General features: G+C 48.0%; 1 protein-coding gene across 4 annotated transcripts in view; it reads right to left on the bottom strand.

Moving 5' to 3' along the window:
- The window catches only part of MYO16 (myosin XVI), a 904,557-nt gene that overhangs the window by 238,980 nt on the left and 642,207 nt on the right, over positions 1-23,370 (bottom strand). The window lies entirely within an intron of this gene.

The following is a 23,370-nucleotide window of genomic DNA, read 5'->3' as shown; positions in this document are numbered from 1 at the left end:
GGGAGCATCAGGAATAAAATTAGAGCAAAAACTGGTCCCTTTTGACCCGGTGACAGGTCATTTTTCAATTGGAGATGAAATGTAGCACCTGGGAATGGTCACTACATAGTGAACAGAGATGTGCTGTTCCGGCTACATCCAGAACACTGTTCACATCTGGTTAGCACTGGAGCTGCAAACAGCTGAACAAGCAGAACACACAGTAAGTAAAGATAACCCATCATTTCTCCTGCAATGTCCCTTTAGTTAATACTTTTAGTAACTGTGAGACAACAATTCTGCATTGACAATTGGTTATGAACCTCAGGTTTGTGAGGGTGCGACACCAGTACCCCCATCAATCTGTTACTGATAACATATTAATGCTCCAGAATTCTTGACTCATATTGACTACAACTATTCACTAAAACAGACATGGCAGGAAACATGACGGGTTATCTTTAAAGGGGTTGTCCAATAGTTGGACAACCCCTTATCATTCCTCATATATGACCCTGTTAAAGTAAAACCACTTTATCTTTAAGCCTCATCTCATCAAAGACGATCCACACAGCTACATTGGATCATCCTATGCATCTGCCTCCCATCTTATAGGTAATTACTATACCTTGGATATTTCATTAGCAACATCTACCCTGCACAGTGCTTCACTGCTGATTTAATTTTACTATTAAAACTCTTCCCCTTATCAGGACTTACCACCTCCTGGGATCTAGCATCCACCGAATTCCTTTCAACCACTAACTGGAAACATCACTCCTCCTAAGCCCTACCGCCATCCAGCCTACGGAGGACCATCCTCTTCCATCCCAACTTCCCCCCCCCCCCTTATGCTTTAGTAATACCTTTATTCATTTTATTATTTTTATAATTTTTATATTATTAATCAATAAACAACTCTTCACTTTTACCTATAGCCTCCTCGTCACTTCTAAAGCTATGTCCAGCGCAAGTTAATATTTCTATGTTTAACATATATTTGTGTTAGAATTGTGTTAGAAGCCACATCCAACAAAAAACAACACTAACTTCAGTTTATGTAGCAGAGCTTGTTTTAACAAATTGTAAAGATAAATTCAGATACCACAAGAAGAAAGTCATCTATGAAAGGCTATGATAACAAATCACTGCAATCCCTGATAATCAAGTTCATATATTTTCTGTAGTGGGTTAGAAGATAGGCCGATAATGCTGTATTGATAAAATCCAGTATATCTTAAATGGTCACAGTGTGGATGAAAGTGAAATGAAGAAATGAGTATGAAGGCAGCCAATAGCTATTCTTTAATTTATCTCAGTTAACATGTCAGATATTATTTATGATCGTAGGAAAGACATTCTAAAAGGGATAGATGCAGGGCACTAGCATAATCGGACCAAAGTGACCTTTCAAAGCACTGCTTTTCTTTTTTATTCACAAACATTCAGTTTTAGCTTTGAAACACACAATTTATATTTCCAAATATTCTTGAAACAAAATGTCTATTTTTGCATCTTAATAAGGCAGGCCAAGCTAGCTACAGACATTTAAAGAGGATTTCCGCTACTTTTATTTATTATTAAAAAATATTATTTTTTAAATGAACCCAGCATGTTGATCTATTAAAAGAATAGGCTTACCCATCTATTAATCCATTGCCATTCTTCTGGCACCATAACACGAGACTCTAACTGGGTCTCCTGGGCCCATATTTAGAAAAAAATACTTGTGGACATCTCCTTTAATAACATAGTGGAATGAACTGTATGACTGCTCACTTTTTAATATCTTTGGATAGCCTCAAGCTGGCCGTGTATATTAGTTATATGGTATGTCAGCAAAATCACTCCAATTTGGCAATAGTGACCAGCCATCCAATGTGTAAGGGGGCCTCACAACTTTCCCCTGATAGTAGATGTCAGGAAAGATTCAGCAGTTGCATTTCAACTACTCATTCTTTTGAGCATATAAGTCGCTGCCAATTGAGTCTGTCAGTGGCTAACACCCCTCTTCCTGTAATTTCTCCATTTACACTGCTTATCTCCGGAGAAAAAATAGCCAATAAGTTAAAATAATTCAACAAGTCAGATATTTTCATTTTCTAGAAGCAAATGCCATGGGAATGTCCATTAGGCCCTACAGACATCTAAAGTCTATGATCAACTTGATGTGGAAGGTCTTCATTTTAGCTTAAAATAAAATAGATTGGTGGAGTTGAGTAACAGTGATTACTAGAATCAGTAAAGAGAATGTCTGAATAAAGTAGCTGCAAGTTTCATGGTGGCTCAGTGGTTAACACTGTTTCCCTGCAGCCCCAAAGTTCCATTCAACCAAGGATAATGGCTGCAGTAAGTTTGCATGTTTTGTGTGTGTTTACTTGGGTTTCCTATGAGTAATTTTGCTTTACTCCTACATAGTGTTGAGCCACCCCCGTAGTGTTCGAGTTCGGTTCGGTTCGTCGAACACCCGTGTGTTCGCCGAACTGTTCGTCGAACTGTTCGTCGAACACCTTCGAACACCGTTAAAACCAATGGCAGGCAAACAAAAACACATAGAAACACATAGAAAACACCTTCAAAGGTGTCCAAAAGCTGACAAACTGCTCAGAAGACACAACTAACACATGGAAAAGTGACAAGTACATATAGTCATGCGAAAAGAAAAGAGGTGGAGGAGTAAAAGGAGGGGGAGACACAGATATAGGCATGTCATGCCCTTCTAAAATCCAAAAAGTGAGAAGCCGACACGGCCAGTCCGTTCCTGTCTGTGCCACCTCTGTGTCGCCGGGTTTGTGCCAGAGCCGCGGTGGACCCTGACGGCCAGCCCCCCTATCCCAATACTGGTGCCTGTCCGCCGGTGGGTCGAGGCCCCCCACGGTGGGGGGGGAGTAACATCTGCAGAAGAAAGACCATCTTCCAGCCAAACTAAGATGTCGACTTCTTTTCGTGGACAATGTGATACGATCCCATTCTTACGGACACGCCCATCGCTACAAATTCTAGATGAGGCACAAAAACAGCAGGTGCTTCAACGGATATCAAGTGCTCCTTCAAGTGCTCCATCACCTCAATTTCAACATCACAAATACTCCAGTCCTCAGAGGTGTCACCCCAATCGCACTTGCTTCCTCACAGCTCCCAAGTCTCCAGCTGCCCGTCTGAGTATGGGGTAACACAGATGGCTGAGTCTGCCCAGCTGTTTACTCATACTATAGCCTGGGAAACGGAGGTCTGCTCCAGAGCTTCTGTTAATCCAGATGAGGAAATGATCTGATCCGATGCCCAGAATCTTTATAAGTTGGATCAGGGACCAGATGAAGAAGGTTCTGAGCATAATGTAGACCCTTGTTCCCAAACTGTAACTCCTGTTGGTGGAGATAATGATGAAGACGATGATGAGACTCAAATACCTGATTGGAGGGACAACTTGACTTTTCGGTCAGGGCAGGAAGAGGTTGGCTCTGAGGGCGACGGGTGTGATAACACACAGGGTGATGATGACGAGGTTGGAGATCCCACTTACTGTCAACCCACAGTCAGACAGTCGATGAGGTCAGCAGAGGAGGTGGAGGAGGATGTGACTAGCCCTGGGTATGGGGATGACTCGGTACCCGGGCATTTGCCTGGCCTTGGGGATGTCGCGGTGGTCGGCTCCCTGGCCCGTACCCTGGGGTCTCTCTTTAAAAGGGTGGATAATTGTTAATTTTATAAGAGTTCATGACGCCACCTGTGGTATCTGGTGACAAGCACCAGCGCTGCAGCAGTCCACTGAGGCCGGTGATAAGGCAGCTCGATGGTATAGCTCCCCACAGGTGGAGCTAGGTCTCAGGGCAGCGTATGCAGGGGGAATGCAGGACAGGCGAGACCCAGCTGGGTCAGAGCAAGAACGGGAACGGACACGGTAGTCACTTCAGTACCTTTTACTGGTGGAAATTCAGGCACTGTAGGGTGAAGGGTGCATATCAGGATCCTCCCCAATGAGCGGGTGTAGGGCCTCCTGTTTCTTGCCTCTGCGTAGTAAGTTTCTGACCTGCCTGGAGCTAGGCCTAACTTTGTCTCTGTCCTGCGCTGGCTGACCTTGTGGTAGGGCCTTCTCTTGGAGTTCACGCTCCCAGTATGCGGGGCCTAAGCGTCTCCTGGCTCTGTTACATATCAGCACCTTAGCGATCCTGGGACTTGTAGTTCTCCAGGGATTCCGGTTATGCCTTACTGGGTCATAGAGATACCGGTAAGCTCGGATCCCGTGTCCGGTAAATGCTTCGGGGTGAGCTGGTTAAGCTCCTCTGCCCCTTATGTACTAACTCGCCACTCGCCTTCGGCCTACTCGGGCCCTCACTAGGCTATACACACTAACGGCAGCTTGCCGCGCTTCACTGATCTTACGGCACCGGCACACCTTAAGCTCTATCTGGGCTCCCTGAATCTAGCAAGCAGGAGCCTCGTGCTCCACTGCTGAACTATTAACTGCGTTCTCTAGACTAGACTGAGCTCCACTGCAGACTGACCTCTCTTAGGCTTCTCTACTGCAGGAACTCTTCAGAGGAACTGAACTGCCTAGCTCCACCTTCCCTATTTATATCCCTAACGGGCTCCCTCTGCTGGTCTGAGGTGGAAGGTGGAGATGTGTGAATGTTTATGGGGGCCTCTTGTGGAGGATTCCATCAATGTACTCTTGTAGGATCTGTGATACCAAGCGCAGCGGGGCATCACAGATGCTATTGACGACGAGGTTAGGTTGCGCCTTCCTGAACAGAGACGGAGTACTGGAACCATGTCAACAACTGCATCCTCAACAACAACTCTGCCTCTGACCACAAGTCGTAGTGGCTCTTCAGGTCACATGGGCTCTAAGCCTTGCAAAGCCTGGGCATTTATTCAGATCAATAAGGATGACCCAACTCGTGTTATCTGTAATATTTGTCAGCAAAAGCTAAGTAGAGGCCAAAAAATACATAGTTTGAGTACTTCATGCATGTACCGTCACATGGATATGAAGCATAAGTTGCAGTGGGAAGCTCACTGTGCTACAATGCGGCCTAGCCGGCTGGGCCAACCACCGTCTGCCCCATCTTGTGCATCCGCAGCCTCTTCATCCTCTGTGACTGGGGGGACAGCAGTCACACATGTTTTTGGACGCAGACCTGCCACCTCTTTACCCGCAACAGCCAGTGTGATTGGCAGGTCGTCAGTTCATTGGGAAGTGGAAACACCTGCTAGTGTTGAGCGCTCTCCGACATCGAGAGCACCACCTTTGGATCAAGGCAACCTAACATGTCCGCCTGCATCTTCCTCACAGACCGGCAGTTGCCGGGGACACCCTACTCAACACCGTCTAAGCACAACAGCCAGCCCTCGGTCCCTCAGATGTGGAAAAGTAAAAGACCATTTCCTCCTAGCCATGAGAAAGCTAAGAGGTTGAATTTCACCATCTGCAAGCTGTTGGCTACAGAAATGCTGCCTTTCCACCTGGAGGACACAGAGGATTTTCAAGACCTTATGTCCGTCACAGTGCCCCAGTACCAGATGCCCAGTCGGCACTACTTCTCAAAGAAAGGTGTGCCTGCGCTCCACTAGCATGTCGCACACAACATCACCGCTTCTTTGAGAAACTCTGTGTGTGACAGGGTGCACTTCACCACAGACACTTGGACGAGAAGGCATGGACAGGGGCGTTACGTGTCGCTGACTGGGCACTGGGTAACTATGGTGACAGCAGGACAAGGGGCTGCTGTCCAAGTCTTACCGTCCCCACGAGTTGTGTGTTAATCCTCTTTATCTCGAACTTCCTCCACTGCTTCTGCCTCCTCAACCTCCTCTCGGTCCTCCACCTGCACCCAAAGCCTGTCTGGTAATGCCACCTGCTTTCTAACTGCGCAGAAGGAATCCTGCACACCTCCTTACTATGCTGGCAGCAGGGCTCAACGCATCAGTGTTTACTTTGAAATGTCTGGGAAATGTGAGTCACACAGCTGAGGAGTTTTGGTCAGCTCTGGAGACCCAGTTTCATGAAAGGTTGTCTCCACTGGACCTGCAACCAGGGAAGGCCATGTGCGACAATGCTGCAAACCTGGGTGCGGCACTTCGCCGGGGCAATGTCACACACGTGCCTTGTATGGCTCACGTGTTGAACCTGGTTGTCCAGCAATTTTTAGCCCACTATCCCAGACTAGATGGCCTTCTGCAGAGTGCACGGTCGCTGTGTGCTCAGTTCCGCCGTTCGCATCCCGCAGTTCAAAGACTTACATCTCTACAGAAGTCATTGGGCCTGCCAGTTCACCGGCTGAAATGCGATGTGCCGACACGGTGGAATTCAACTCTGCACATGTTGCAGCGACTGTGGCAGCACCGACAAGCCCTGGTACAATACGTTCTGACGTATAGCCTGGGCCAACGAGATCCAGAGGTGGGGCAAATCACGCTGGAGGAGTGGTCTCAGATCAGGGACCTATGCATCCTTCTGCACAGTCTTGAAATGGCGACGAAGATGTTTAGTGCTCACGGTGCCATTATCAGCATGACTATTACGGTGATTTACATGCTGGAGCACATGTTAAACAGAATTCGGAGACAGGTGGTGGGACAAGAGGAGGTGGAGGAAGTAGAGGAGGAGTCGTATGCGGAAGGGATAACATCTCCAAGGTCCAGACGGTTGGCAGCACCAAGGCGGCAGGCATGGAAGGGTGGGGGAGAGGGATTAACCAGGGCGCATGGTAGCAGCCAAACTGTTGAGGAAGGTGCAGGAGCCGAGGAAGAAGTGGAGGACGAACTGGCAATGGGCATGGAAGACTCATCAGATGAGGGAGACCTTGATCACATTTCTGTTGTGCGAGGTTGGAGGGAGAGGGCAGAGGAAGGAAGCATGATTCTTACCTCGCTACCAACACAACAAGGACTTGGTCCTTCTGGATGCGCAAGACACATGAGGGCCTTCTTGCTGCACTACCAGCAACATGACCCCCGGATTGTCAGAATTCGAAGTAATCCCGACTACTGGGTTGCCACACTCTTAGATCCCCGGTACAAAAGTATATTTGCCGAAATAATTCCTGCCATAAAAAGGTATTGACGAATGCAGGAGTATCTGTTGCAGAATTTTACATGTGCTTTTCCACAAAACACCAGTGGTGCACGTAGTGAATCTCACAGTTCTAACTTGCCAACGGTGGGACTGTCGAGTCTTCATCACTCAAACAGTAACAGTAACACAGTATCTGCTGGTAACAGCAATTTTGTGGAATCGTTTCACCACTTTTTTAGACCATCCTTTGCAAGGCCACAGGAGACAAGAAGTCTGACACATAGTCAATGCCTAGAGACGATGGTACAGGAGTATCTCCAAGTAAACATTGAAGCCACGACTGTGTCACTGGACCCTTGCTCTTTTTGGGCTTCCAATCTGGATAAATGGCAGGAGCTAGCCACTCACGCCTTGGAGATCTTGTCATGCCATGCAGCCAGCGTTCTCTCTGAACGTGTGTTCAGCGCTGCTGGTGGTGTGCTGACAGATAAGCGCACGCGGCTGTCCACTGAGAATGTAGACAGACTCACGTTCATAAAGATGATCAAATCATGGATTCGCAAGGACATTTCTACCCCTGTGTCATCCTTGGGAGACTAAAAGCTTGGGGATTTGGTAAAATCACCTCACCAACCGTTTTAAGCAACAGTGGGGCAATTGATGCCACTTAACCCTAGAACGCATGACCATAAAAATCTACACTTTCACATACCTGGGGCCCTTTAGGCCCGTGTGCAAATAACATGGAATAACTCAAACTCAAATGACAAACAACTATATACATGAAGAATACCTAGAGTTTCAAAATTCTAACTAAAGCAATCTTGCAGAAAATAGAAAACAATTAACTGGGCGGGCCTGCAAGGCCACAGGTATGCGTTCTAGGGTTAAGTGGTGTCTGTGCCACAATTTTGGGAGTCCCCTTGCTGTGTCTTACGTGACGTTGGCATCGTCAATTCCAGGTGGGTTGGGTCGCACCCCCCCTTTTAACTGTAAGAAACTACATACACTATGGCTTGGGGTAACACAGATGGTTGAGTCTGAAGAGCTGTTTACTCAGAGGTCTGCTCCAAATCTTCAGTGTCTGCTAGTCAGCGTAGAATTTTTAACTGCATCTAGCCTAGGCAATACTTTGGGCGTAGTAGCCCAGCTGCGAAGCAAGCTGCACCGCCTGTGTATCTAATAAGAATTTTTAAATTAATCTAGCCTAGGCAGACTGTGGGGACCCCCAACCAAACCCAGATGCTCAGCCCCCCTACCGCCCCCCTTTCATGGACAACCCAATAATGTAACTCTTACAACTGGATGGGTGAGGATCGGTCACAGCTTTATTAACTCTTTATACTCATTCCATTAGAAAGGCATTTTATTTCTAAAATAATTCAGCTTGTTGCAGCATGCCCTGGGTCCCCACTCCGGCAAGTTGGCCAACAAGTGTAACTCTCCAACATGTCCTTTCTATTTCCAGGCCACGGAGGATCCAGCGTACTCGTATGCAGGACTCTGACCCCCACCCATCACTCTTAACGCTTGTTCCACTCCATCCTGGAGTCCTGACAGGAATATGTCCAGTCCAATATCTATTAAGTGAAAACCGTCGGGCCGTATGAGGCCTGCTTTATCTCCTTCCAGTTGTCGGTGTCGTATCACTACACTGCCTCTGTCTCTTCTAAATTTTGCCATCCGAATATTTATTACCCGCCTTGTCCATTCGATGGCCGTGATGTCTCGCGCACCTTGCCATACCGCTATCGGCACAATCTCTGACCATACTATAGCTAATTTTGTGAAAAATTCTCTGAAGCGCTCAGTGTCTAGTTTCATTATTGCCATTAGTTATGCGCTCTTGTGATGACCTAGGTTGTTTCCCCCGGCCTGTATAACTAAGATGACCGGACCTCTTGCCTCTCTCCCTACCTTGATTACCTCCATTAGTACCTGTGGCCATAGCAGGCCTCTAATACCTCTCCAGTTGAAATATGTGTTATGAAACTCTAATTTCCTCCCGCCTGGGCGGACTTTCGCCCTTTTTTGTGCCCAATATATATACGAGTGGCCTATCACTCACACTGTTGGCTTAGCGTCACCTGTAAAAGAAACAAACCACGTTAGGATAACAAGTCGGGTCTTATGTATCTCGCCAAACATGTGGATCACCATCTCCCTATCCTCTGAACTTCTGTTTCTGACAGTCCTGCTCTTGCTGCTTCCGTGGCCGCACCTATGCGGAATGAGTGTGTCCCGTAATCTTTGGGGTGGTTCCCTGCCGATGTTATGCATTTATTAAATATAGCTTGGAACAGGTATCTTGATAATGGCGTTCCATCAATGTGTGATACGAAGAAATTACTTTGTGATCTGATGGTTAGATATGTTTTTACTATTGTTACCAGACTCAGTGTACCGTTTGTGGGTTGTAGAAGTACCCAAGTACCCCTGCCCGCTGGAACCATTTTCAATTGGTGTATGCGTACACGTATTGCATTATTGGCTATGACTACTTCCTGGTGTAATAAGCGTCCACTGGTGGTAATTTTGGATTGAGGGACTAATTCGCTTATACATAGCGGCCCGAAGAAGGCGATCACAAATGCAGTAGACATTAGTGTTGCTTCAAATTGTGAGTGTCATGTTAATGGTGTTAGGGATAGAGATGAGCGGTGTTCGACTAGAACTGTTCGCCAATCTCAAATTCGAGCTGTTTTGGGCGGTGTTCGAGTTGTTCGACGAACCCGAACGATTTGCAAAAAATTCGGCTGTTCGAGGTTATGTTCGATAACTGTTCGTGCACCAAAAGCGTGTCCTGCATGTCTGGCGCTATTTTGAGCACCAATCATGCAGGGATTGTCTGCCACTCACTGTATTGCCACAGCCATGGTGGTTGCGGCATTACAGTGATTGCCCAAATCGATGGGAACAGTGCCAACAGTGAAACATGAAAAGCCGGCAATTCATCAGCGGCATACACCGGTACCCGACAATTTAGAACCGAAAGAATAGAGCTTCACACATAGATTAGATAGATAGAAACATGTCAGTCACACATATAAGAAGCACAGTGACAGTGTTGCTTACTGTACTTGTCATTTAGTGTAAAGGATTTATCAAAAATAATAATAGCGTTTTCATGCACCGTCTCTTTAAAAAAGCCGGCCGGCAATTCAGCATCTGTACCCGACAATTTAGAATAGAAAGAATAGAGCTTCACACATAGATTAGATAGATAGAAACATCTCAGTCACATATATATGAAGTACAGTGACAGTGTTGCTTACTGTACTTGTCATTTAGTATAAAGGATTTATTAAAAAATATAATAGTGTTTTCATGCACTGTCTCTTTAAAAAAGCCGGCCGGCAATTCAGCATCTGTACCCGACAATTTAGAATAGAAGGAATAGAGAATCACACATAGATTAGATAGATAGAAACATGTCAGTCACATATATATGAAGTACAGTGACAGTGTTGCTTACTGTACTTGTCATTTAGTGTAAAGGATGTATTAAAAAAAAATAATAGTGTTTTCATGCACCGTCTCTTTAAAAAAGCCGGCAGGCAATTCAGCATCTGTACCCGACAATTTAGAATAGAAGGAATAGAGAATCACACATAGATTAGATAGATAGAAACATGTCAGTCACATATATATGAAGTACAGTGACAGTGTTGCTTACTGTACTTGTCATTTAGTGTAAAGGATTTATTTAAAAAAATAATAGTGTTTTCATGCACTGTCTCTTTAAAAAAGCCGGTCGGCAATTCAGCATCTGTACCCGACAATTTAGAATAGAAGGAATAGAGAATCACACATAGATTAGGTAGATAGAAACATGTCAGTCACATATATATGAAGTACAGTGACAGTGTTGCTTACTGTACTTGTCATTTAGTATAAAGGATTTATTAAAAAATATAATAGTGTTTTCATGCACTGTCTCTTTAAAAAAGCCGGCCGGCAATTCAGCATCTGTACCCGACAATTTAGAATAGAAGGAATAGAGAATCACACATAGATTATATAGATAGAAACATGTCAGTCACATATATAAGAAGTACAGTGACAGTGTTGATTACTGTACTTGTCATTTAGTGTAAAGGATTTATTAAAAAAAAATAATAGTGTTTTCATGCACCGTCTCTTTAAAAAAGCCGGCAGGCAATTCAGCATCTGTACCCGACAATTTAGAATAGAAGGAATAGAGAATCACACATAGATTAGATAGATAGAAACATGTCAGTCACATATATATGAAGTACAGTGACAGTGTTGCTTACTGTACTTGTCATTTAGTGTAAAGGATTTATTTAAAAAAACAATAGTGTTTTCATGCACCGTCTCTTTAAAAAAGCCGGCCGGCAATTCAGCAGCGGTACCCGACAATTTAGAATAGAAGGAATAGAGAATCACACATAGATTAGATAGATAGAAACATGTCAGTCACATATATATGAAGTACAGTGACAGTGTTGATTACTGTACTTGTCATTTAGTGTTAAAATAAAGGATTTATTTAAAAAAAAATTGGCGTGGGGATCCCCATAATTTTAGGCTCTAGAGGAGGTTAACCAGATGGCTGGGGCAGATGTTTGAAGCCTGGGAAGGGGGTAATACCCACGGAGCTTCCCAGGCTACTAATATCAGCCCCCAGCGGAATACCTAGCCTTTACTAGCTATTAAAATGGGGGACCCCCCAAAAAAATGACGTGGGGTCCCCCCTATTTTAATAGCTAGCAAAGGCTAGGCAGACAGCTGGGGGCTGATAATAAAATAGCCCAGGAAGGGTTCCATGAATATTGGCCCCCTCCCAGGCTAGAAACACCAGCCGTCAGCCGCCCCAGAAATGGCGCATCCTTAGGATGCGCCAATTCTGGCACTTAGCCTCGCTCTTCCCACTGCCCTGTAGCGGTGGCAGTGGGGTAATAGGGTTGGGGTTGATGTCAGCTTATAATGCCAGCTGACATCAAGCCCAGGTTAGTAATGGAGAGGCGTCTATAAGACACCCCCATTACTAACCCCATAGTCAACGTTAAAAGAAAACACAAACACCCAGAATAAAGTCCTTTAATTGAAATAAAGACACATTCCTTTATTGTTCTAAATTAAACCATACTCACCGTCACGCCCATTCCAGCTGAAGCCAACGATCTCCTGCAATAAAAGAAAAATAATAAAGCAACCTCATCCTTACCTTTTGTAGCGCTGGCGTCCCTGCCCTCTGCTAGGCAGGGACGCTGCTCCCCTCACCGCTCTGCTCCGTGCCCGGCGTCCTCTCCCCGCTCTGCTGTCAGCGCGCGCTCCTTCCCGGCGTCCTCCTCCCGCTCTGCTCTCAGCGCGCGCTCCTTCCCGGCCCCTGTGCTTAGGGCGCGCGCGCGCGCGCTCCCCTCCTCTTAAAGGGGCCGCGCGCGCCGTCCTAAGGAGTCCCCGGCCAATGGCCGGAGGACTTCATCATATATAAGGCACCTCCTCCAAAATGGAGGTGCCCGAGCAATGTTGTTTGCACCTGTGTCTCACCTGTGCTTCAGCCCTCAGGTCCCGCTGCCAGTTACCTGCCAGTTTCCTGCCAGTTACCTGCCTGATTCCTGCCTGAATACTTGTTACCTGTCTGCCAGTCTGAGGTCCGACGGTCTGCCTTACTACTCCTGTCAGTCTGTCTAAAGGACCAGCCTGCCCGCTCACCTGTGAGCGCACATCAGCTACCTGCCTGCTTTCTTGAGGTCCGACGGTCTGCCTTACAACTCCGGTCAGTCTGTCTATGGACCAGCTTGCCCGCTCACCTGGGAGCGCTTCTCCGTTACCTGCCTGCTTGCCAGCCCGGAGGCTCCGTTGTCACGTGCTGTGACCACCAGCTATTCCAGACTCTTGCCCGCTCACCTGGGAGCGCTTCTCCGTTACCTGCCTGCTTGCCTACCTGGAGGCTCCGCCGTCACGTGCTGTGACCACCAGCTATTCCAGACTCTTGCCCGCTCACCTGGGAGCGCTTCTCCGTTACCTGCCTGCTTGCCTGCCCGGAGGCTCCGTTGTCACGTGCTGTGACCATCAGCTACTTCAGACTCTTGTCCGCTCACCTGGGAGCGCTTCTCCGTTACCTGCCTGCTTGCCAGCCCGGAGGTTCCGCCGTCACGTGCCGTGACCACCTGCTATTCCCGAGACTCTCGCTTGCTCACCTGGGAGCACACATCTACCATCTGCCTGCTAGCCTACCCGGAGGCTCTGCCATCACAGGTCGTACCTACCCTTTACCCAGAGACTGCCCTGATCACTTGCCGTATCTCCCTGTCCGTTCATCCAGAGACTGCCACCCGCTCCCTTACAAGGGCCGCCCCCTTGTATAGTAGCTCAGAGGTTCCGCCTCCCAGACCCGTTACAGTTTGCTCGGGCCATGGAACCCGGTGGCACCCAAGCTCCCTCGCTCTCGGACCTCTGTCTTGAACTGTCCCGTCAGAGGTCCCAACAGGAGTCCATCCTGGGTCACCTGCGGAATGTTAATACTCGCCTGAACACTCTGTCTGATCCACCAACAACCTCCGCCAGTGCCATATCTTGCAATCCGGCAGCTGCGCTGCCCACTAATACCATGGTATCCTACCCCGGACCCCGGCTTTCTGCACCTCCTCGCTTCGGAGGCGACTCCGTCCAGGCTCGGGGCTTCTTAAATCAGTGCACCCTGCATTTCGAACTTTTGTCCTACCAGTTTAACTCCGACCGGGCCAAAATTGCCTTCATCATGTCCCTTCTCACCGGGGAGGCCCTGGCCTGGCTAAATCCTCTATGGGAGAGAGGAGACCCCCTGGTGTCCAACTTGCCTGCTTTTCTCACGGCTTTCCGGAAAGTCTTCGACGAACCCGGACGGAAGACCTCATCTGCATCATCGTTGCTACGCCTCCGTCAGGGGAGTCTCACCGTGGGCCAATATGCCATACGGTTCCGTACCCTTGCCTCGGAGCTGGCCTGGGATAACGACGCTCTGGTTTCCGTCTTCTGGGAGGGTCTGTCCGGCCGTATTAAAGATGAACTAGCCGGTCGGGACATTCCTACCACTCTCGATGACTTAATAACTCTTGCCACCCGGATTGACCTACGGTTCCAGGAGCGTGCCAGAGAGGTCACCCGTGAGAGGAGGTTACCACGTCTAGCTCCTACTTTTCAGAAACCCGTCACTCCTTCTGTCTCTAACCAGGTACACCCTCCTGAGCCTATGCAGGTCGACCAGACCAAGATGGTCAAGACCCATCAGGACTTACGCCGAGCCGAGGGGACCTGCTTCTACTGTGGCAGTAAGGAGCACCGGATCCGTGCCTGCCCGGAGAGGTCGGGAAACGCCTGTGTCTAGGTTCGCTCAGAGAGGTCCACCTAGACAAGAATAAATCCTCTCCATCCCTGCTGTTGTCAGTTTCAATCGTCTACGGGGAGAACCGTTATTTCGAACTAGCCCAACTGGACTCTGGAGCAGCCGGGAATCTTATTTCACAGTCCCTGGTAGAGAAATATCGCATCCCCACCAAACCTCTGGCTGTACCCTTGTCTGTGGCTGCCGTGGATGGGGGTCTCTTACCACGCCCCATCCAACTCATCACCGAATCCATTACTCTGCAGGTGGGAATGCTGCATTCTGAGAGTATCTCCTTTCATGTTCTGCCTGGACTCTCTCACGCCCTCTTGCTAGGTCTGCCTTGGCTCCAGAAACATGCACCCGTGCTTGACTGGCAAACCGGAGAAGTCCTTCGCTGGGGACAAGACTGTCATAAGACCTGCCTGGTTCCCGTCCATCCCGTCCGTCCCTCTCCTACCCCAGCTAATCTACCTGGACTTCCAATTCCTTATTGGTCTTATGCTGATGTCTTTAATAAAAAGGAGGCAGAGACATTACCCCCTCATAGACCATACGACTGTCCCATCGACCTGTTACCCGGTACTACTCCTCCCCGTGGGCGTATTTATCCTTTATCCGCTGCTGAGACCCGGTCGATGTCCGAATATATTGAGGAGAATCTGGCCAGGGGATTCATCCGGAAATCTACCTCCCCGGCGGGAGCAGGCTTCTTTTTCATCAAAAAGAAGGACGGCTCTCTCCGTCCCTGTATAGACTATAGAGGCCTAAACCAGATCACGGTGAAGAATAAGTATCCCCTTCCGCTCATTCCAGAATTATTTGATCGTCTGAGGGGGGCTAGAATCTTCACCAAACTAGACCTCCGTGGGGCGTACAACCTGGTTCGTATCCGTCAAGGGGATGAATGGAAGACGGCATTCAACACCCGGGACGGCCACTATGAATACCTGGTAATGCCCTTTGGTCTCTGTAACGCTCCTGCCGTCTTTCAAGAGTTGGTCAATGACATCTTCCGGGATCTTCTCTACTCCTGCGTAGTGGTGCACCTGGACGACATCTTGGTCTTCTCTCCGGATCTCCAGACTCACCGGAGGGACGTTCGTCAGGTCCTGCTCAGGCTCAGGCAGAATCACCTCTTCGCTAAATACGAGAAGTGCCTCTTTGAGCAGACCTCTCTTCCGTTTTTGGGCTACATTATTTCTCAGACCGGCCTACGAATGGATCCAGAGAAACTGTCTGCCATCGAGAAATGGCCTCGACCGGAGGGGCTGAAGGCCATTCAGCGGTTCCTGGGCTTCGCCAACTACTACCGTCTCTTCATACCACACTTCTCTTCCCGGACTGCCCCAATTTCCGCGCTCACCCGTAAGGGTACTAATCCCAAAGAGTGGCCGCCCGAAGCAGAAGAAGCCTTTCTTTCCTTAAAACAGGCCTTCTCTTCCGCCCCGGTGCTGCATCGCCCGGACGGCAACAAGCAGTTCTTCCTGGAAGTGGACGCCTCCTCCTCTGGAGCTGGAGCGGTACTTACTCAAAAATCTTCTTCCGGGAGGATGGTAACTTGCGGCTTCTTCTCTAAACTCTTCTCCTCCTCAGAGCGCAATTATTCCATAGGAGATCGAGAGTTATTGGCCATCAAACTGGCATTGGAGGAGTGGCGTTACCTGCTTGAGGGGGCTCTTCACCCGGTAATAATTTACACTGACCACAAGAACTTGGCTTACCTCCAGCATGCCCAGAGACTTAACCCGCGCCAAGCCCGGTGGTCCTTGTTTTTTGCTCGTTTTGATTTTGTCCTTCATTTTCGCCCGGCTGACAAAAACGTCAAGGCGGACGCCTTGTCTCGATCCTTTCTGGTATCTGATCTCGAGGAAGATCCGAAACACATCATCGATCCCGCCAGAGTAATGCAGGTGGCTCACGTGAGTCTAAATCGTCTCCCTCCCGGAAAGACGTTCGTATCAGTACCTGATCGGGAGAAGATCCTTCACTGGGGTCACTCGTCTAAACTGGCTGGCCACGCTGGTCAGAAGAAGACCCTCCAGCTTATTTCCCGGCACTACTGGTGGCCTACCCTGCACAAGGATGTAATAGACTTTGTTTCTGCCTGTGTGTCCTGCGCCCGCAACAAGGTTCCGAGACATCTGCCAGCCGGTCGCCTCCTTCCGCTCCCAGTACCTGCTGCCCCCTGGCAGCATATTGCAATGGACTTTATAACTGACCTCCCACTCTCTGCCGGTTGTACGGTCATTTGGGTGGTCGCTGACCGCTTCTCCAAGATGGCTCATTTCGTTCCCCTGCCAGGCCTCCCGTCTGCACCCGAGCTAGCTAGAGATTTTATTCGTCACATCTTCCGTCTTCATGGCCTGCCCCTCCACATCGTGTCGGATCGTGGGGTACAGTTCACCTCACGCTTCTGGAGAGCCACTTGTAAACTACTAGACGTCACCCTGGACTTCTCTTCCGCTTACCACCCACAGTCCAATGGTCAAGTGGAGCGGATCAATCAGAACCTGACCAGTTACCTCCGGCACTTCGTTAATGCCCACCATTCTGACTGGGTGGATCTCCTACCATGGGCCGAGTTCTCTTACAATAATCACGAGAGCGAATCCTCCTCCAAATCCCCGTTTTTTGTAGTCTTTGGTCAGCATCCTCGGATTCCTTTTCCCGTCTCCACCTCGGTGGACAACCCGGCTGCGGAATCTCTCGTTAGCAAATTTTCCTCCATTTGGGAGAGTACCCGATCCGCACTCCTTCAGTCTTCCGAGCGTATGAAAAGACACGCTGACAAAAAACGTCTGGACCCTCCTCAATTCCGTCCTGGGGATAAAGTCTGGCTCTCGTCCAAATATGTCCGGCTCAAGATCCCTTCCTATAAGTTAGGTCCTCGGTTCATCGGCCCACTGGAGGTCATCAGTCAGATCAACCCGGTGGCCTATAAATTGAAACTCCCGGCCAACTTACGGATCCCTAACTCCTTCCATGTATCTCTCCTCAAACCTGTGGTACTTAACTCTTTTTCCAAGTCTATAGGTACGCCTCCTGCTCCGGTTTCTGCTGAGGACGAGTTTGAGGTAGAGAACATTCTTGCCACCAAAAGGGTAAGAGGAAAGACCTTTTTTCTGGTAGATTGGAAGGGGTTTGGTCCTGAGGAGAGAACGTGGGAGCCCCGGGAGAACATCCATGCCCCTCTCATCCTAGCTAAATTTCTGTCTGGCCTAAAAAAGGGGGGGCCTAAAGGGGGGGGTACTGTAGCGCTGGCGTCCCTGCCCTCTGCTAGGCAGGGACGCTACTCCCCTCACCGCTCTGCTCCGTGCCCGGCGTCCTCTCCCCGCTCTGCTGTCAGCGCGCGCTCCTTCCCGGCGTCCTCCTCCCGCTCTGCTCTCAGCGCGCGCTCCTTCCCGGCCCCTGTGCTTAGGGCGCGCGCGCGCGCGCTCCCCTCCTCTTAAAGGGGCCGCGCGCGCCGTCCTAAGGAGTCCCCGGCCAATGGCCGGAGGACTTCATCATATATAAGGCACCTCCTCCAAAATGGAGGTGCCCGAGCAATGTTGTTTGCACCTGTGTCTCACCTGTGCTTCAGCCCTCAGGTCCCGCTGCCAGTTACCTGCCAGTTTCCTGCCAGTTACCTGCCTGATTCCTGCCTGAATACTTGTTACCTGTCTGCCAGTCTGAGGTCCGACGGTCTGCCTTACTACTCCTGTCAGTCTGTCTAAAGGACCAGCCTGCCCGCTCACCTGTGAGCGCACATCAGCTACCTGCCTGCTTTCCTGAGGTCCGACGGTCTGCCTTACAACTCCGGTCAGTCTGTCTATGGACCAGCTTGCCCGCTCACCTGGGAGCGCTTCTCCGTTACCTGCCTGCTTGCCAGCCCGGAGGCTCCGTTGTCACGTGCTGTGACCACCAGCTATTCCAGACTCTTGCCCGCTCACCTGGGAGCGCTTCTCCCTTACCTGCCTGCTTGCCTACCTGGAGGCTCCGCCGTCACGTGCTGTGACCACCAGCTATTCCAGACTCTTGCCCGCTCACCTGGGAGCGCTTCTCCGTTACCTGCCTGCTTGCCTGCCCGGAGGCTCCGTTGTCACGTGCTGTGACCATCAGCTACTTCAGACTCTTGTCCGCTCACCTGGGAGCGCTTCTCCGTTACCTGCCTGCTTGCCAGCCCGGAGGTTCCGCCGTCACGTGCCGTGACCACCTGCTATTCCCGAGACTCTCGCTTGCTCACCTGGGAGCACACATCTACCATCTGCCTGCTAGCCTACCCGGAGGCTCTGCCATCACAGGTCGTACCTACCCTTTACCCAGAGACTGCCCTGATCACTTGCCGTATCTCCCTGTCCGTTCATCCAGAGACTGCCACCCGCTCCCTTACAAGGGCCGCCCCCTTGTATAGTAGCTCAGAGGTTCCGCCTCCCAGACCCGTTACACCTTTCCATGGTTCCCACGACAGCTTCAGCTCTGCTACATCAAGATAACAGGCTGGACCGCAGCAGAACGCTGCCATCCAGCCTGTCATCCCGCAGACACTGAGAAGCGCAGGCATGCTTGCGCTCCTCAGTGTCTCACTGTGACGGCATCCAGATGAGCCGAGGTCATGTCCAATGAACTCGGCGCACCTCATGCACGTCACTGACAGCGTGGGAGAATTCTCCTGCACTCAGCACTTCAGCGTGAGAATTCTCCCACGCTGTCAGTGACGTACATGACGTCAGCTGAGTTCATTGGACATGAATGAGCTCACCTCATGCACGTCACTGACAGCGTGGGAAAATTCTCCTGCACTCAGCGCTTCAGCGTGAGAATTTTCCCACGCTGTCAGTGACGTGCATGAGGTGAGCTCATTCATGTCCAATGAACTCAGCTGACCTCATGTACGTCACTGACAGCGTGGGAGAATTTTCACGCTGAAGTGCTGAGTGCAGGAGAATTCTCCCACGCTGTCAGTGACGTGCATGAGGTGAGCCGAGTTCATTGGACATGACCTCGGCTCATCTTTATGTCGTCACAGCGAGACACTGAGGAGCGCAAGCATGCCTGCGCTTCTCAGTGTCCACGGGATGACAGGCTGGATGGCAGCTTTCTGCTGCGGTCCAGCCTGTCATCTCGATGTAGCAGAGCTGTAGCTGTCGTGGGAGCCATGGAAAGGTAAGGATGATGTTGCTTTATTATTTTACTTTTATTGCAGAAGACATTGGCTTCAGCTGGAATGGGCGTGACGGTAAGTATGGTTTAATTTAGAACAATAAAGAATTGTGTGTTTATTTCAATTAAAGGACTTTATTCTGGGTGTTGTGTTTTTTTAAATACTTTACTAGAAATTCATGGTGGTCATGTCTAATATTGGCGTGACCCCATGAATTTCGGGCTTAGGGCCAGCTGATAATGCCAAGCTGGCCTTAACCCCTTTATTACCCAGTGAGCCACCGCACCAGGGCCCTGGATGAGTTGGGTACAGCGCCAGAAGATGGCGCTTCTATGAACGCGCCATTTTCTGGGGCGGCTGCGGACTGCAATTTGCAGCGGGTGGGGCCCAGAAAGCTTGGGCCTCCCTGCGCTGCGGATTCCAGCTCCCAGCTGCCTAGTTATACCTGGCTGGGCACAAAAATAGGGCGAAGCCCCACTATTATTTTTTTTTAATAAATCCTTTGCAGTAAATGACAAGTACAGTAAGCAACACTGTCACAGTACTTCATATATATGTGACTGACATGTTTCTATCTATCTAATCTATGTGTGAAGCTCTATTCTGTCTGTTATAAATTGTCGGGTACCGCTGCTGAATTGCCGGCCGGCTTTTTTAAAGAGACGGTGCACGAAAACACTATTATATTTTTTAATAAATCCTTTACACTAAATGACAAGTACAGTAAGCAACACTGTCACTGTACTTCATATATATGTGACTGACATGTTTCTATCTATCTAATCTATGTGTGATGCTCTATTCCTTCATGTCTAAATTGTCGGGTACCGGTGTATGCCGCTGCTGAATTGCCGGCCGGCTTTTTTAAAGAAAGCGTCTTCTGAGCAGTTTGTGAGCTTTTGGACACCTTTGAAGGTGTTTTCTATGTGTTCCTATGTGTTTTTGTTTGCCTGCCATTGGTTTTAACGGTGTTTGACGGTGTTCTAAGGTGTTCGACGAACAGTTCGACGAACAGTTCCTCGAACATCCCGGTGTTCGACGAACCGAACCGAACCCGAACACTACGGGGGTGGCTCAACACTAGTTAGGGATAAGATGTGAGAAATCAGTTTTAGTGACACGGGACGGGACGTCTACATTCCTGACTTGGCTGACCCCTTTTCCACCCTTTTATGGATTGTCTGATGATGAATCTTTGTCACATCTCCCCAATTCAGTAGTTGGAAGTGAAATGCTACTCCGGTCAGACACCGCTGCGCTGACGCCCCTGATATGCCCATCATCATTAGCTGGTGGAGAAATACTATGGTGACTTGTGATCTGGCTTGTTCACATTGGTCAACCCGTCTGCCTGCTACTAGTCGTGTCCACTCTTCCCATGCCTTACCGTATGCTTGCCACGTTGACGGGGCAACTGACGCTCTGATTAATGGCATCAACTATTCGCCACTAGATCCCATAGGGAGGGTGGGCAACTGTTGCCCGATGGGTGGGCGTTGTGGAAGAGCTCTGTGAAAATCTGTCAATTGAATTGTTATAAAGCGTTAGCAGCAGCTTTATACCCCTCAGAATAGTGGCTAGCGCGGACCCATACATTGTGTTTTAGGCACAGGAATACTAGCCTGAGTAGTAGGCCTAGCACTGGGAGAGACGATGATGCCATCTTATTAATGCAGTGCGCTAGGCTGGTGTTTTCTGTTATGAAGCGTATATTTGTTAGCCAGGCGCGCGCCCCATATTTCTATTGCTACCACTATTGGGAAAAATTATTTTCAGGGCTAGATGCAGCTAAAAATTATTATTAATTTCAAAGCTGGTGGAGCTTGGTATAGATGGCCTAATACAATGAGTCCCACACACTGCTAGAAGCCCAAATATTTTTTCAGAGGTAGATGCAGATAAAAATTATTTTTAATTTGCAACCTGATGGAGGTCAGTATAGATGGACTAATAGAGAAAGTCCCACACACTGCTAGAAGGCCAAATATTTTTTCAGAGCTAGATGCAGATAAAAATTATATTCAATTTGCAACCTGATGGAGGTCAGTATAGATGGACTAATAGAACAAGTCCCACACACAGCTAGAAGCCCAAATATTTTTTCAGAGGTACTGTAGATGCAGATAAAAAATATTTTTAATTTGCAACCTGATGGAGGTCAGTATAGATGGACTAATAGAGAAATTCCCACACACTGCTAGAAGGCCAAATATTTTTTCAGAGCTAGATGCAGATAAAAATTATATTCAATTTGCAACCTGATGGAGGTCAGTATAGATGGACTAATACAACAAGTCCCACACACAGCTAGAAGCCCAATATTTTTTCAGAGCTAGATGCAGACAAAAAATTATTTTGAATTTGCAACCTGATGGAGGTCAGTATAGATGGACTAATAGAGAAAGTCCCACACACTGCTAGAAGGCCCAATATTTTTTCAGAGGTAGATGCAGAAAAAAATATATTCAGTTTGCAACCTGATGGAGGTCAGTATAGATGGACTAATACAACAAGTCCCACACACAGCTAGAAGGCCAATATTTTTTTCAGAGGTAGATGCAGAAAAAAATATATTCAGTTTGCAACCTGATGGAGGTCTGTATAGATGGATTAATAGAACAAGTCCCACACACAGCTAGAAGCCCAATATTTTTTCAGAGGTAGATGCAGAAAAAAATATATTCAGTTTGCAACCTGATGGAGGTCTGTATAGATGGATTAATAGAACAAGTCCCACACACAGCTAGAAGCCCAATATTTTTTCAGAGGTAGATGCAGAAAAAAATATATTCAGTTTGCAACCTGATGGAGGTCTGTATAGATGGATTAATAGAACAAGTCCCACACACAGCTAGAAGCCCAATATTTTTTCAGAGGTAGATGCAGAAAAAAATATATTCAGTTTGCAACCTGATGGAGGTCTGTATAGATGGATTAATAGAACAAGTCCCACACACAGCTAGAAGCCCAATATTTTTTCAGAGGTAGAAGCAGAAAAAAATATATTCAGTTTGCAACCTGATGGAGGTCAGTATAGATGGACTAATACAATAAGTCCCACACACAGCTAGAAGCCCAATATTTTTTCAGAGCTAGATGCAGACAAAAAATTATTTTGAATTTGCAACCTGATGGAGGTCAGTATAGATGGACTAATAGAGAAAGTCCCACACACTGCTAGAAGGCCACATATTTTTTCAGAGGTAGATGCAGAAAAAAATATATTCAGTTTGCAACCTGATGGAGGTCTGTATAGATGGATTAATAGAACAAGTCCCACACACAGCTAGAAGCCCAATATTTTTTCAGAGGTAGATGCAGAAAAAAATATATTCAGTTTGCAACCTGATGGACGTCAGTATAGATGGACTAATACAACAAGTCCCACACACAGCTAGAAGCCCAATATTTTTTCAGAGGTAGATGTAGAAAAAAATATATTCAGTTTGCAACCTGATGGAGGTCTGTATAGATGGATTAATAGAACAAGTCCCACACACAGCTAGAAGCCCAAATATTTTTTCAGAGGTAGATGCAGATAAAAATTATTTTTAATTTGCAACCTGATGGAGGTCAGTATAGATGGACTAATAGAGAAAGTCCCACACACTGCTAGAAGGCCAAATATTTTTTTATAGGTACTGTAGATGCAGATAAAAATTATTTTTAATTTGCAACCTGATGGAGGTCAGTATAGATGGACTAATAGAACAAGTCCCACACACAGCTAGAAGCCCAAATATTTTTTCAGAGGTACTGTAGATGCAGATAAAAATTATTTTTAATTTGCAACCTGATGGAGGTCAGTATAGATGGACTAATACAACAAGTCCCACACACAGCTAGAAGCCCAATATTTTTTCAGAGGTAGATGCAGACAAAAAAATATTTTGAATTTGC

Source organism: Phyllobates terribilis, unplaced genomic scaffold (assembly GCF_046119375.1).
Source record: "Phyllobates terribilis strain yellow unplaced genomic scaffold, ASM4611937v1 Scaffold_2__4_contigs__length_985480577, whole genome shotgun sequence".
Classification (NCBI taxonomy): domain Eukaryota; kingdom Metazoa; phylum Chordata; class Amphibia; order Anura; family Dendrobatidae; genus Phyllobates; species Phyllobates terribilis.
Note: the sequence above shows the minus strand (reverse complement) of the source record. Positions and strands in the feature narration are given on the sequence as shown.